Below are 13,051 nucleotides of genomic sequence, written 5' to 3' on the forward strand. Positions count from 1 at the left end.
TTTTTTGCGGTACGTGGGCCTCTCACCGTTGTGGCCTCTCCCATTGCGGAGCACAGGCTCCAGACGCGCAGGCCCAGCGGCCATTGCTCACGGGCCCAGCCGCTCCGCGGCACGTGGGATCTTCCCGGACCGGGGCACGAACCCGCGTCCCCTGCATCGGCAGGCGGACTCCCAACCACTGCGCCACCAGGGAAGCCCTGACATTTGTATTTTTTTAAGTGATTAAGGAATATATATTTTCATCTCAAGGCATTTTATAGTTGTGTCTACTTATGTTTTCTCTGTCACTTAAATGGCTTAGCACATAAGGAATGATTTTGATTCTACAAGACAATCACCAAAAGGGTTTCTAGTAGTATCTAGTTAATCAGATTATTTGTTTTGAAACCATCAATACAGGATATAGGTATATATTTTAAAATGGTATACCTGTAGTCTATAATAGGAGTTTAATATGATTTCTAAACAGTACATGATTCAGAAGCCTAAAAGTTTATACTTTTCTATTTTTTGATATACTAGCACTAGAAATTCTTTGACACACAACTTTTGAAAGTTATGGAAAACAATAAAGGCTGATCTGTGGTATCTCTATCCATTGGTCCATGGATGCCACAAAACTGACCCTTGACCAAGATAGATATAACATCTACTAGCTTGTAATTTATAATGTGTTGTGTAGAGTCCCCAGCTTCACTGGAGATACTCTGTCCCAGTTTGTCCACTTCGTTTATTGAAAATGTATAGATTAATGGCTTGTATCTATTTCACCTGTTTAAAACCAGTTTGGTTTTAGCTCCATGACCAGTGGAGTGTAAAAGACTCATCTAGTGACCTTATACATCTTGGATCCGCTGAATCATGGTTTCCCACACTTATCTTGGTGGTCATATGATCCACAGATGAAGCATGTCCTGTGTCTGAGAAAAGAGTCTGGAAGCTGTGTCTAGAAATCTCCATTTCTTTCTCATGTTTGTCTATGCTTTTTATCTTCTGCTGTGTCATATCTTTCACTTTTACTGAAGCTTTATGAGTGTATCCTATGGAGTTGCATGAGTTCTTTCAATTATCTGATGCTCTGTAATTGCCGCAGCTAGTCCTCTGAGCAGGTTACGTGAAGTGGCCCTTGGTTCTATAATTAAAGAATGGAGAAGGCTTTGTTTGGAAGAAAGAAAGATAAAGGAATAGGGGATGAAGGACTCTGATGCCAGACTAGCTCCCCCAGGCTAGCCTACATTTGACTACTGACAGCAGGATAAACATATCAGCTTGAAGTGGGTAGATCTGGAGCTGAGGGAAATACCTAAATGGATGAAAAGAGAAATTCAGACAGAAGGGAAGCCAGCCAGGAATTCTGTGCCTTGGCTGCTTTTGGCTGCTCTGGCAAAAGTGAGATTAATGAAGAAAAAACACGAGGCTTCTCATCTGCCAAGTGACCACCATTGATTCTGTCTATAATGAGAATGGACATGATGAAAGCAGGTAGTACAAATATTTCTTTTGATCAGAACGTTAGCCTGAGTAACTGATAAACACTAAAAAGACTACATAGGCTTTGGGTGTGGTGAAGGGGAGGGTGGGGATTAAGAGATACCCTAATGGTGGGATCATTCCAAAGGTTCATGCAGTGTACTTTTCACAGAAATGTGAATCTTCTAATCTGTTGAGGGTTATGCAAAAATACTTGGAGAGAGGGAATAGTCCAACTCCACCGTTATATACAAAATTGTATAATCCTGAGGGTGCTGAAATGTTGAAAATGAAAGCACTTTCAAATTGATTATATAATGATAAAGTATGCTCCAGTTTTAGGCCTTATACCCAAGAAATGACTGATGTGATAAATGGGGCTTAAATGCTTGAGATTCTTATGTGACCCTCCTGTTGGAAGGAAAAGCCCATGAATAATGCTATCACAGACCTACTGGCTCAACTCTTTTTAAAGGGTTAAGTGATGGGAAAAAAGATTAGGAATATTCAGGGGACAAAAGGAACATTAAGATTAAAAGGGACGAAAAAAATCTCAGGATAATTAAACAGGGTGGAATGGTTCCGAATTTTAATTTTAAAAGTCATGAAAAATGAAGTGATAGATGGAACAAGTACTAAAATTTTAATAAATTGCTAGAGAGATTATGAGGTCCAACTGCTCCACTAACTTCAAAAATTATAGAGATTTTTTCAATTCATCTTAACCATGATGAATTTTTAAAATCTTATGGTGATACAAAAAAAAGAAAGTAAAAGATGGATCCTCATAGCCAGTACTTATTAAAACAGGAGGTATGGGGATATATGTATACATATAGCTGATTCACTTTGTTATAAAGCAGAAACTAACACACCATTGTAAAGCAATTATACTCCAGTAAAGATGTTAAACAACAACAACAACAACAATGTGAGTTAAAGAAGATATAGCAGGATATCAGGTTGGTCCCAGCGTGAGGATGGTGGTGCTGTCCATAGCAGGGTATCTGAGGCCATTTGTACTAGTATGTAGGTGAAATGTCACAGACATGATGGAGAAATTTTATTGGAATTCTTCTACACTGGCTCATAATGTATTGTCATAATCTAAACCTGATAATATAAAGTAAAAGGGCAACATAATTAAGTTATGGAGATGTGATACATTATCAATAACTTAAAATTGAACATATGGCTTAAAGTAGAAATTTATGAACAGAAGTCATTTATGATGTGTATCAACTCTACCAGAATGTGTTATTGTTATTGGAATGTATGTGACATGTTGAATGGGAGGGAGGTGAAGTTCTTCCCTTACTCAGACAAATGCGGAAAGGGATGTTGTAAAAATCTGCTCTAAATCCTATTTTAATTGGGCATGCTAAATGCAAATCCTTACACTTAACTCCCCCACTCAAGAAGTTAATTTCCAGCAACATAGCATACCTGTTGGTCACCAATAAATTCCTGATTTGATTAAGGATATGTTAAAACAAGTATATTGTCATCCACAAAATACCGTTTTTAGTAATCCATTATGGATTGTAAGAAAAGTTGGTGAATGCTGGAGGTTAATTGTCGACTATGGAGGACTGGATAAAATGGTTCCTCCAACAGCATCGGCCATGCTGATAGGGAGTTAACACTTCAGCCTTGCAACAAACTAAGGAGGATTGGTATCCTGTGGTTGATCGATTGATTTACGTAATGGTATCTTTTTAAATTTCAATTACAGACGAAAGTCAAAATCATTGTGCATTTCTTTTGGACAGGATCTGATACAGGTTTACTGAGCTTCTACAGGGTTATTTACATCCTCTTGTTACTTGCACAACCGGTTGCAAAGAGGCTTTGATTTGATTCAGTTGAAATGTACTGTTATGCATTACATATATTGATGATATAATGTTGATCTCAAACGAAGATCAAGTTAACACAATTAGAAATTTTGATTAATCATGTCACTACCAGGGACTGGCTAATTAACCAGCTAAAATAGAGGTTCAAGAATACATGGTAACATTCATAGGAATTACTTGGGCAGTGACGTTAGCAATATTCTTCAAACAACAAAAAATAAGCTATTGTTTCTGTCAGCTCAGAAATTGAAACAAAAATTAATTGGTTTGTTATGTTTTATAGTATTAGCCCCCACTAACAAAGTTACCAGGAAAAAAAGGCTGAATTTGAATGAGGCTCTGAACAACAGGAGTCTAGCTTAGAGTGTCAAAGGGCCATTACCCAGTGGATACTTTTGGAGTCCTACAACCTCAATGATGCTCAAGTGATAGAAGTGCCAGAAGCTCCAACTGTACCCACATTTGGTCTTTGGAAATGACTTCTCAGTTATTGTAGGTGAGCAGCAGTGAAAGCATTTAAGCAATGCAATGACGAGCAGTCAACAATGTATCCTACTGTCCCCTGTGTGACTGAGAAAGGATTCTGGGAGCTGCACTGGGCAGTCTCAGACCTCTCCAATGTTTGTCTACACTTTGTTTCTACTGCTATATAATATTATTTAGCTTCACTTAAAACCTCACATGAGTATGACTCGTGGAGTCTCCAGAGTCCTATCAATCATCTCTCTCTGTATAATTAGTATAACCATATAAACCAAATTTTAAAACATATTCAAACAATATTTCTGTTTTTAGAAGATCATAATTGTCTAATCTTGTTGTAGCTGAGTCTTCTAAATCTTATTTATGGTGGATTTCCTTTCATGTGTTTATTATTTAGGTTCAAGTGTGTGTTGCTCTTCAGTGGGGCTTTATGTAGAGTAATCCTGTGCAGCTAGGGTGGAGAATGCACAGAAGAAAATTCTACAATAGTTTTGTGTTTGCTTTTGCAAGGTGCCCCAGGGATTCCACCTCCAGACTTTTTATATTAATTCAAGTTTAGAGATTTCTAGATCGCATGACCTTGACAAATATAAATAGAAAATGCTTAAAAGACAGAGTATAAAGCACAGCAAGAGTGAGGTCAGCAAAAACTGCACAGCAGAGAATTCCAGGGGTCTGTCACTGACCTGAAACACTGAAAAACTGGCAAATCTGTCAGAATCAATCTTATAGAAACTCTGGAAGATAGTCAAATATTTAAAGCAAACAAATGAATGTTTAGCAGGAGAAAGGCCACTGAAACATGATAGGAGAAGTTTTTGGCATTTTAACTTACCTTTGTTCCACCCTATTCTCTAGGATATTGGCAGTCCCTAAAAACTGCAGCCCATGTTCCTCCTGTGAGTACCTGGCTCTAGAAGGAGCAGAATGGACCTTGTTCCCAAGGAACTTTGTTTTGACCCATCTGTGGGTTCCCTGAAGGACTGATGCAAGGGTTTAACCTTGGTTTCACCTAACTCAGAGCTAAGTGCAGAGAAGTGCCTGTGTGGAGCATGTTCATCAAAAACACTAAAAGGCAAGTGAACAGGTTGCTTGGGGAATAATATAATAGTTGTGGAAAGCAATAGACATGATGAAAGCTTGGATGGAAAATCTGGAGAATATATTTTGAGGTATAAGGACTTTAAAATCTTCCACATATTCTGGGGAATCCAGAAAGCCACATGCATGCAAAGAGCAGGATGCTGCTCAGAAAACACCTGAGAAGAGCATATGCTTCTACTTCTGGCCGATCTTTAGGGTCAGTGAAAACAAGAAATGAAGGATCAAATGGATAAATATGAGTTGTCGACCATCTTTCCCCCAGTGGCACTGATTTTGACAATCACCCATGTGTGAGAGTACCTTTGTAGAAGTCCAGCAGAAGCATTCCAGCACACCATTAAAGCAAAAAAAAAAAAAAATCCCAGATTAGATGCAATGAAGAGGCTAAAGAACAGTTTCACTCTACCTGTGTTACCCCTTCCCAAGGTGGCACAGCCTAGAGCCAAGAGAAGTTCCCTCAGGCCCATGATATCTCCCATGTGGGAGGGCAAGAGCATATGAGTGAGCACATGGCTTCCCAGCCATGTGAAGCACTTGCAAGAGACCCATTTCTTTCTCACCTCATCAAAAACACTGAGGTGTGCTGCATGACTGGGGAGTGGGTGCAACTGAACTCATACCAGTTATCTTTGCTGACCACAATGGTAAGAAAATAGTAATCAATAGCAGGAGGAAAGCTGGAAATTTCAGAAAATGTGAAATTAAACCACATACTACTGAACAATCAATGGGTCAAAGAATAAATCAAAAAGAAAATTTAAAAAAAGTGGAAACACAGCATACCAAAATCTATGGGATGCAGCAAAAGCTGTTCTAAGGGGGAAGTTTAGAGCAATAAGCACCCACATTAAGAAAAAAAAGAAATATCTCAAATGGAAAACCTAATTTTACATGTCAAGGAACTACGAAAAGAACAAATAAAGCCCCTTGTTAGTGGAAGGAAGAAATAACAAAGATAAGAGCAAAAATAAAAGAAATAGAGAACAGAAAAACAATAGAAAAAGAGTTAAAAGGCATCCAAATCAGAAAGGAAGAAGTAAAATTGTCTCTCTTCACAGACTATATGATCTTATATATAGAAAACCCTAAAGACTCCACAAAAAAAAAAAAAAACTGTTAAAACTAATAAATGAATTCAGTAAAGTTGCAGGATGCAAAATCAACATTAAAAATTATTTGTTTCTATACACTAATAACAAATTATGTGAAAAATAAAGCAGGCAGTTTACATTTATTAGCATCAAAAATAACAAAATAGTTAGAAATAAATTTAATCAAGGAGGTAAAGGATCTGTACAGTGAAAACTTTCTTCTTTGAAAATAAAATTGAAGAAGACACAAGTAAATGGAAAGGTATTCTGTGTTCATAGATGGGAAAATTAGTATCGTTAAAGTGTCTTTACTACCCAAAGTCTTCTATAGATTCATTGTAATGTCTATTAACATTTCAATGGCATTTTTCCCAGAAATAGAAAAAAAATCCTAAAATGCGTATGGAATCATAAAAGATCTCAAATAGTCAAAGCAGTCCTGAGAAAGAAGTACAAAAATGGAGTCATCATACTTCAAACTTTATTACAAAACTGTAGTAATGAAAACAGTACAGTATGAGCATAAAGACAGACACATAGACTGATGGAATAAAATCAAAAGCCCAGTAGTATTTCAGTAAATCTGGAAAGGGAACAAAAAAAAGTGAAATTAAGGCAAAGTTTAAAATTGCCTGGCTATGTGTGAAGGGAGTATGTCAACAAGGAGGACTTTAAATTTTTCTTTTCTTGTTTTTGTTTGTTTTTTGAATCAAGGCATTTAAAGAAATCTCTGTCAAACCAATAGCTAATCACTAAGCTTAGAAAAAGGAACTTCAGAGATCATACACGATAAAAAATATAATGTTTACTGAAAAAGTTTAGAAAACTTACTAAACAAACAACTGCAACCCTACATAGAGCATAAATTAAAAATCCTGGAAAAATGTAGAATCTGATTTCCAGAGTTTCCATATCACAATATTTAAAATGCCCAGTTTTCAACAGTACCTTGTGAGATATTCTAATAAACAAGAACATATGACCCATTCACAGGGGAAAAATAAAAGAATTTAACAGAGACTGTCCCTGAGGAAACACAGGCGTTGGATTTACTAAACAAAGCCTTTAAATCAATTGTCTTAAATATGCTAAAATAGGTAAAGGAAACCATGGGCAAAAAAGTTACAGGAAGGCAGGGGAACAATATCTTAACAAAAAGAGAGTATCAGTAAGAAGATAGAAATTATAAAATAGAACCAAAAAGAAAATTTGAACCTCAAAAGCACAATAACTTAAATGAAAAATTTATTATAGGATTTCAAAAACAAATTCAAGCAAGCAGAAGAAAGAACCAGCAAACTTAAAGTTAGGTCAATTAAAGTCATCTAGTCTGAAGTGTCAGAAAAAAAGAATGAAGAACATTGAAAAGAGCCCAAGACACTTGTGGGACACCATCAAGTATATGAACATACGCATAGTGAGAGTTCCAGAAGAAAAGGAAAGAGAATGAGACAGAAAGAATATTTGAAAAAATAATGTCCAAAAGCCCCAAGTTGATGAAAGATACAGCACTAAACATCCAAGAAGCTCAACAAATTCCAAGTAGGATAATCTAACAGAGATCCACAGACACATTATAATCAGATGATTAAAAAACAAAGACAAAGAAAGAATCTTGAAAGCCTCATAAGAAAAGCAAATCACCATATAAAAGGGAATCTTTAAGGTTAACATTTCATTTCTCATTAGAATCAGTGGAAGCCAGAAGGCAGCAGAATAATATATTTCAAGCACTGAAAGAAAAAAAAAAAGCCTGTTAACCAAGAATTTTATATCTGGTATAATTGCCCTTGAAAATGAAGGAAAAATTAAAACAGTCCCAGAAAAACAATAGCTGAGGCTGATCATTGCTATTACACCTATCCTACAAACATGCTAAAGAGAATTTGTCAGCCTGAAATGAAAGGATGCTAGACAATAACTTACAGCCATATGAAACAATAAAAAATACAGTTAAAAGTAACTAAATGTGTAAATATAAAAACCAATATTATTGTATTTTTTGTTTGTAACTTTTTGTTTCTTTTATAATTTAAAAGACAAATGCCTAAAACAATAATTATAAACCTATTTTTAATAGGCACACAGCATATAATGATGTAATTTGTGAAAATAACAATGTAGAGGGGGAGGAATGGAGATGGGTTTGTATACTATTAAAGCTAAGTTGGTATAATTTCAAAGTAGGTTGTTATAAATTTAAGATGCTAATTATAATCCCAAAGGTAACCACTAAGACTATAACTCAAAAATATTCGCAAAAGGAACTGAGAAGGGAATCAAAATGGTATGCTACAAAAATAAATTAAAAATATAAGGTAATAGGGCTTCCCTGGTGGCGCAGTGGTTGAGAGTCCGCCTGCCAATGCAGGGGACACGGGTTCATTATTGAGCTGCTTGTAAATCTTGGAGATTAATCCTTTGTCAGTTGCTTCATTTGCAAATATTTTCTCCCATTCTGAGGGTGGAGAGGGTGTGGAGAAAAGGGAACACTCTTGCACTGTTTGTGGGAATGTAAATTGTTATAGACACTATGGAGAACAGTATGGAGGTTCCTTAAAAAACTAAAAATGGAACTACTATACGACCCAGCAATCCCACCCTGGGCATATACCCTGAGAAAACCATAATTCAAAAAAAGTCATGTACCACGATATTCATTGCAGCTCTATTTACAATAGCCAGGACATGGAAACAACCTAAGTGTCCATCATCGGATGAATGTATAAAGAAGATGTGGCACATATATACAGTGGAATATGACTCAGCCATAAAAGAAATGAAATTGAGATATTTGTAGTGAGATGGATGGACCTAGAGTCTGTCATACAGAGTGAAGTAAGTCAGAAAGAGAAAAACAAATACCATATGCTAACACATATATATGGAGTCTAAGAAAAAAAAAAAAAGGTCATGAAGAACCTAGGGGTAAGATGGGAATAAAGACACAGACCTACTAGAGAATGGACTTGAGGATATGGGGAGGGGGAAGGGTAAGCTGTGACAAAGTGAGAGAGTGGCATGGACATATAGACACTACCGAACATAAAATAGGTATCTAGTGGGAAGCAACCGCATAGCACAGGGAGATCAGCTCGGTGCTTTGTGACCACCTAGGGGGTGGGATAGGGAGGGTGGGAGGGAGGGAGACGCAAGAGGGAAGAGATATGGGAACATATGTATATGTATAACTGATTCACTTTTTTATAAAGCAGAAAGTAACACACCATTGTAAAGCAATTATACTCCAATAAAGATGTTTAAAAAAAAAAGAATATTGTAATACATATACTTAATGTATACCCAACAAAAAATATTTTAATGAATCACAAAAAGCGTATCATTACAGCTAAAGAAATAGCTTCCCTTGCCTTCGCTATCATTCCCATTATTCTTTGATGTAAATAGACCAAATGTATCTCTAAGTAAAAGAAAATTAGCCCCCTGTAATATGACTCTGCCTCTGACATAATAGCTGGCACTGTAAAATTTAAAAGAGGAAAATGAAGGATGAGAAATATCTCCAACCATATTGGAGATGGTTATTTATCAAGAAAGCAAAAATAAATTTCAATGACTTTATACTGATTTAGGAAATGACATGCTGGGGATAATTGCAGTAGATTGCACTGTGCTGACACCTAACGTTCATACAGAACTGTAAGAAGAGTTTGATTATGGACCTGGGCAGGAAGTCACATTTGGTCAACTAGCTGTATGGGTATCCTTTCAATGAGTTCCCTTGGGGAAAAAAAAAAAGTTGCATACTTGGCCAATATACATAAGTCATAGCAGTTAAACACCAAGAATGGCACTTGTTTGGATGAGTAAGTCTGGTTTTAAAAGTAACCTTTCCACAACTCTATAATAAAGGCATGGGAAAAATGTAAAGATTAATCATTCTACTAAGTTTCGCTGAGTGCGCAATCAACGATTGGTATTGTAAAGATGAATGTGGCAATTAAAGCACTTTATAGGTGGATTTAGTCTTAGATACAGATATATCTTCTTTACAATATATCAATAGATCACTTTTACAGGGAATGGGAGAGTATACACACAGCCTCTTAAGTCGGCTCTGAGACAGAGCTAAAGAGTCATACCAGGGACATTAAACTTCCATTCAAAAATGTATCCCTATGGAAAGCCTTCGCACTATACTGTCTTCTGTCAATATACAGCATAATCAAAACTTACTTACATTAAAATTAAATGGCCAGGCTTTTTTATTCTCTTCCAATAAAGTGACATCTATCAACACATCAAATGCTGGTTAAGGGTATTTGACTAGGCTTTAAAGGGGGAAAAAGGAAGCACAAACCCACTGGGCTTAAGATATTTCAACGTCTTCATGATTAGCATATCAGATAGAGGACTGCTTGGCTCTCTTACTAAAAGGCATTGTCATCATTTCTTCTCTCATTTCCATGACAATAATATTAGAAATGTAAAATTTTGAGAAACCTTCAAATGTCAGTTCTGTTTAGTCTGAATGTGTTTCAACATCTGCCCCAATTTTTCCAGTTAGGCTGCAAATTCTACTCTGTGGCTGACTCAGTTGAAATCTAACCAGGTAGAACTATTGGAAAAATTGTTGAATATTCAGACGTGATTAATAATATATTATAATTTGCCTGTAAGTAAAGACTTAAAGGGAACTCATTACATTGTATTTCTCTTCCGGTGTCTTCTAAAATACAGTAAATGGGAATAGACCATCACTGCAATGTTAAGGATTTTGTTGTGGTTGTTTCTCAGGAGCAAATCTGTGGATCAGGAAACGTCACTACTTTTATATGCTTGTATCATATAAAAACACCGTATACTGTCTTTTGTTCAGTATACACCCTAGTCCATTGATAGAGGCTTGTATCTGAGTATAGAGTTACCTAAAATGTATGGATTCCTAAAAGCTGTAGACATGTTTAACATTTGGGGTAAGTGAATCTTTGTTATAAATGTTACTGTTTGAAAAGGCAAGACTATTTAAGAGTATGAGACTGTTGGCTTTTAAATATACAGTTTTTCAAAGAAGAAATATTTTGGAAGTAAGGAAAGTTTATATTTTCTGCAGTGACTTACAGGGTGTTGTTTTTTCCTCCTGAACTGAGAAACAGCAAGGGTGACTGAGTGCTGTAGGAAAAACCTCCTAATAAAGCCCTGTCTCATAACCAAACTTTTTCTTAGTTTTCAGATCTGTTTGCCCAGTTCAATATTTCTCTATCCTTCAAAGAATAGCCTTAAATAACTTGATTTATTAGCATTATGGAAAGATTTTTTTTCCTTTCCCTCCTTTTTAATTTATACTAAGACTAGTAAAAGAAATAGCTGCTTAATCCTTTTCAAAAGAAATGATATTTCTTTTCAAACTATTTTATATAGTTTATGACTCAACTATAAATCATCATGCCCAATGAAAAGAGGAACACTGTTATGGATAATCAAGAATAGTTGCTGATCCTAATATTACAAATAAATATTTTATGTACAAGGTCTATATTACAGGGAGCATAGATAAGTGAGTATCTTGATTTTCATTTCTTTCTCAACATCTGAAAAAATCCTACCCTAAACACCAGTCAAGGAGCACCTTGTTTGAGAAGTTGACCTGATTCTTGCAGTTAATTGTTCTCTCCTCTACGTTTATTTCATAATACTTTGTGGATCACTTTGTATGATTTATGTCTGATTTATTTTAACTCCTGTCTACACTGTGAGCTTCTTCAGGTTACTTGGCCCTATTTTACTCTTGTGTATATTCTTAACACTCATTAACTGATTCTTTCATTCAACAAACATTTATTATTTGTTACATGAGAGACACTGTGCCAGGCACCGAGGTCAAAATAGTGTTGAAAATATAATTGTTCCCTTCTTTCTAAAGCTTTAGTCTAGTAGAGAAGACAGAGATAACATTTTTGCTTGATTCTTCATAATAACTGATGTGTTAAGTTGAAAATATACATGATGCTCTGATAGTGATAAAGAGGGAGATATACAGCTAGTAAAAGGGTTAAAGCTTGAGCTGACATCTATAGCCTAAGAATAAGTTAACTAATCAAAATGTTGGAGGGGTGAGATGAGGGAAAGTTTTACGACTTGAGAAAGTGCAGGAAAACGCTATGTAATAAGAGGGAACATGGCCAGTCCAAGTGGCTGTCCCCAGAGTGATTAGACAACAAAACCAAGGTTTAAGGATGAAGAGAAGCTGAAGAGGGGGTTAAGGCTAAGCCACTTAAAGGTCTTGTTCTCGTTAACGATCTCGTACTTTTTTCCCTCAGAGCATTAATAAATCAGTGAAGGGACTGAATGAGGCGATGTTTTAGTAAGATCTGCCTTCGCTCTGGATTTTTCATGTGTTGATAGTTGTAGCATGAAAACCAGACTGCAGCAGTGTAAGACGGGATGGTGGAAGTCAATGAATCCTGGTCTTAGCCCAGTGCTTACATGATCAATGAACTGTTAAATCATCCCCAAATGCGTCTAAGTGGTTCACTCACAGATTTTTATAATCAAATAAGAAGAAACTCACTGGGGACCAGAAAGGACTGCATTGGGGATTTTTTAAAAAATTCAGCCTGTAAGTAATTCACTGAGATTCTAGAAATCAAGAGAACTTGAAGAAGTGATAACAGTTGTTAAGAAAGATTATTTAGAAACCATGAATTTGATTTCGGTAATAGATGTGTAGATACGTACCGTTTATCTATCTTTTTAAAAGTTCCTCTGCGTGTTTATTTGTTTTGTGTACTGTGAGACTCAATATACAAATGGATAATGGCCAGACTATATATAATATAGAACTCTGACCCACAACCTGCAGTAAACAGCCCAGGAACCCAGCCTGCTGTCTGTAAGTCAAACTTGTAGGAAGTCAGACTGTGATCTCTAGTAACAATCCAAGAGACAGACAATCGGACCCAAAAGGTGAGACTTGATTAATAACTAAAAGCGTCCAATTATCTTCCCAGTTTCCAACTTGTATTACTAACCAGATAAAGGAAATATGTACCTCTAACCAATCACATAAGATACCCCGCTTCC

The sequence above is a fragment of the Neophocaena asiaeorientalis genome, unplaced genomic scaffold (genome assembly GCF_003031525.2).
Source record: "Neophocaena asiaeorientalis asiaeorientalis breed wild unplaced genomic scaffold, Neophocaena_asiaeorientalis_V1.1 scaffold417, whole genome shotgun sequence".
NCBI lineage: Eukaryota > Metazoa > Chordata > Mammalia > Artiodactyla > Phocoenidae > Neophocaena > Neophocaena asiaeorientalis.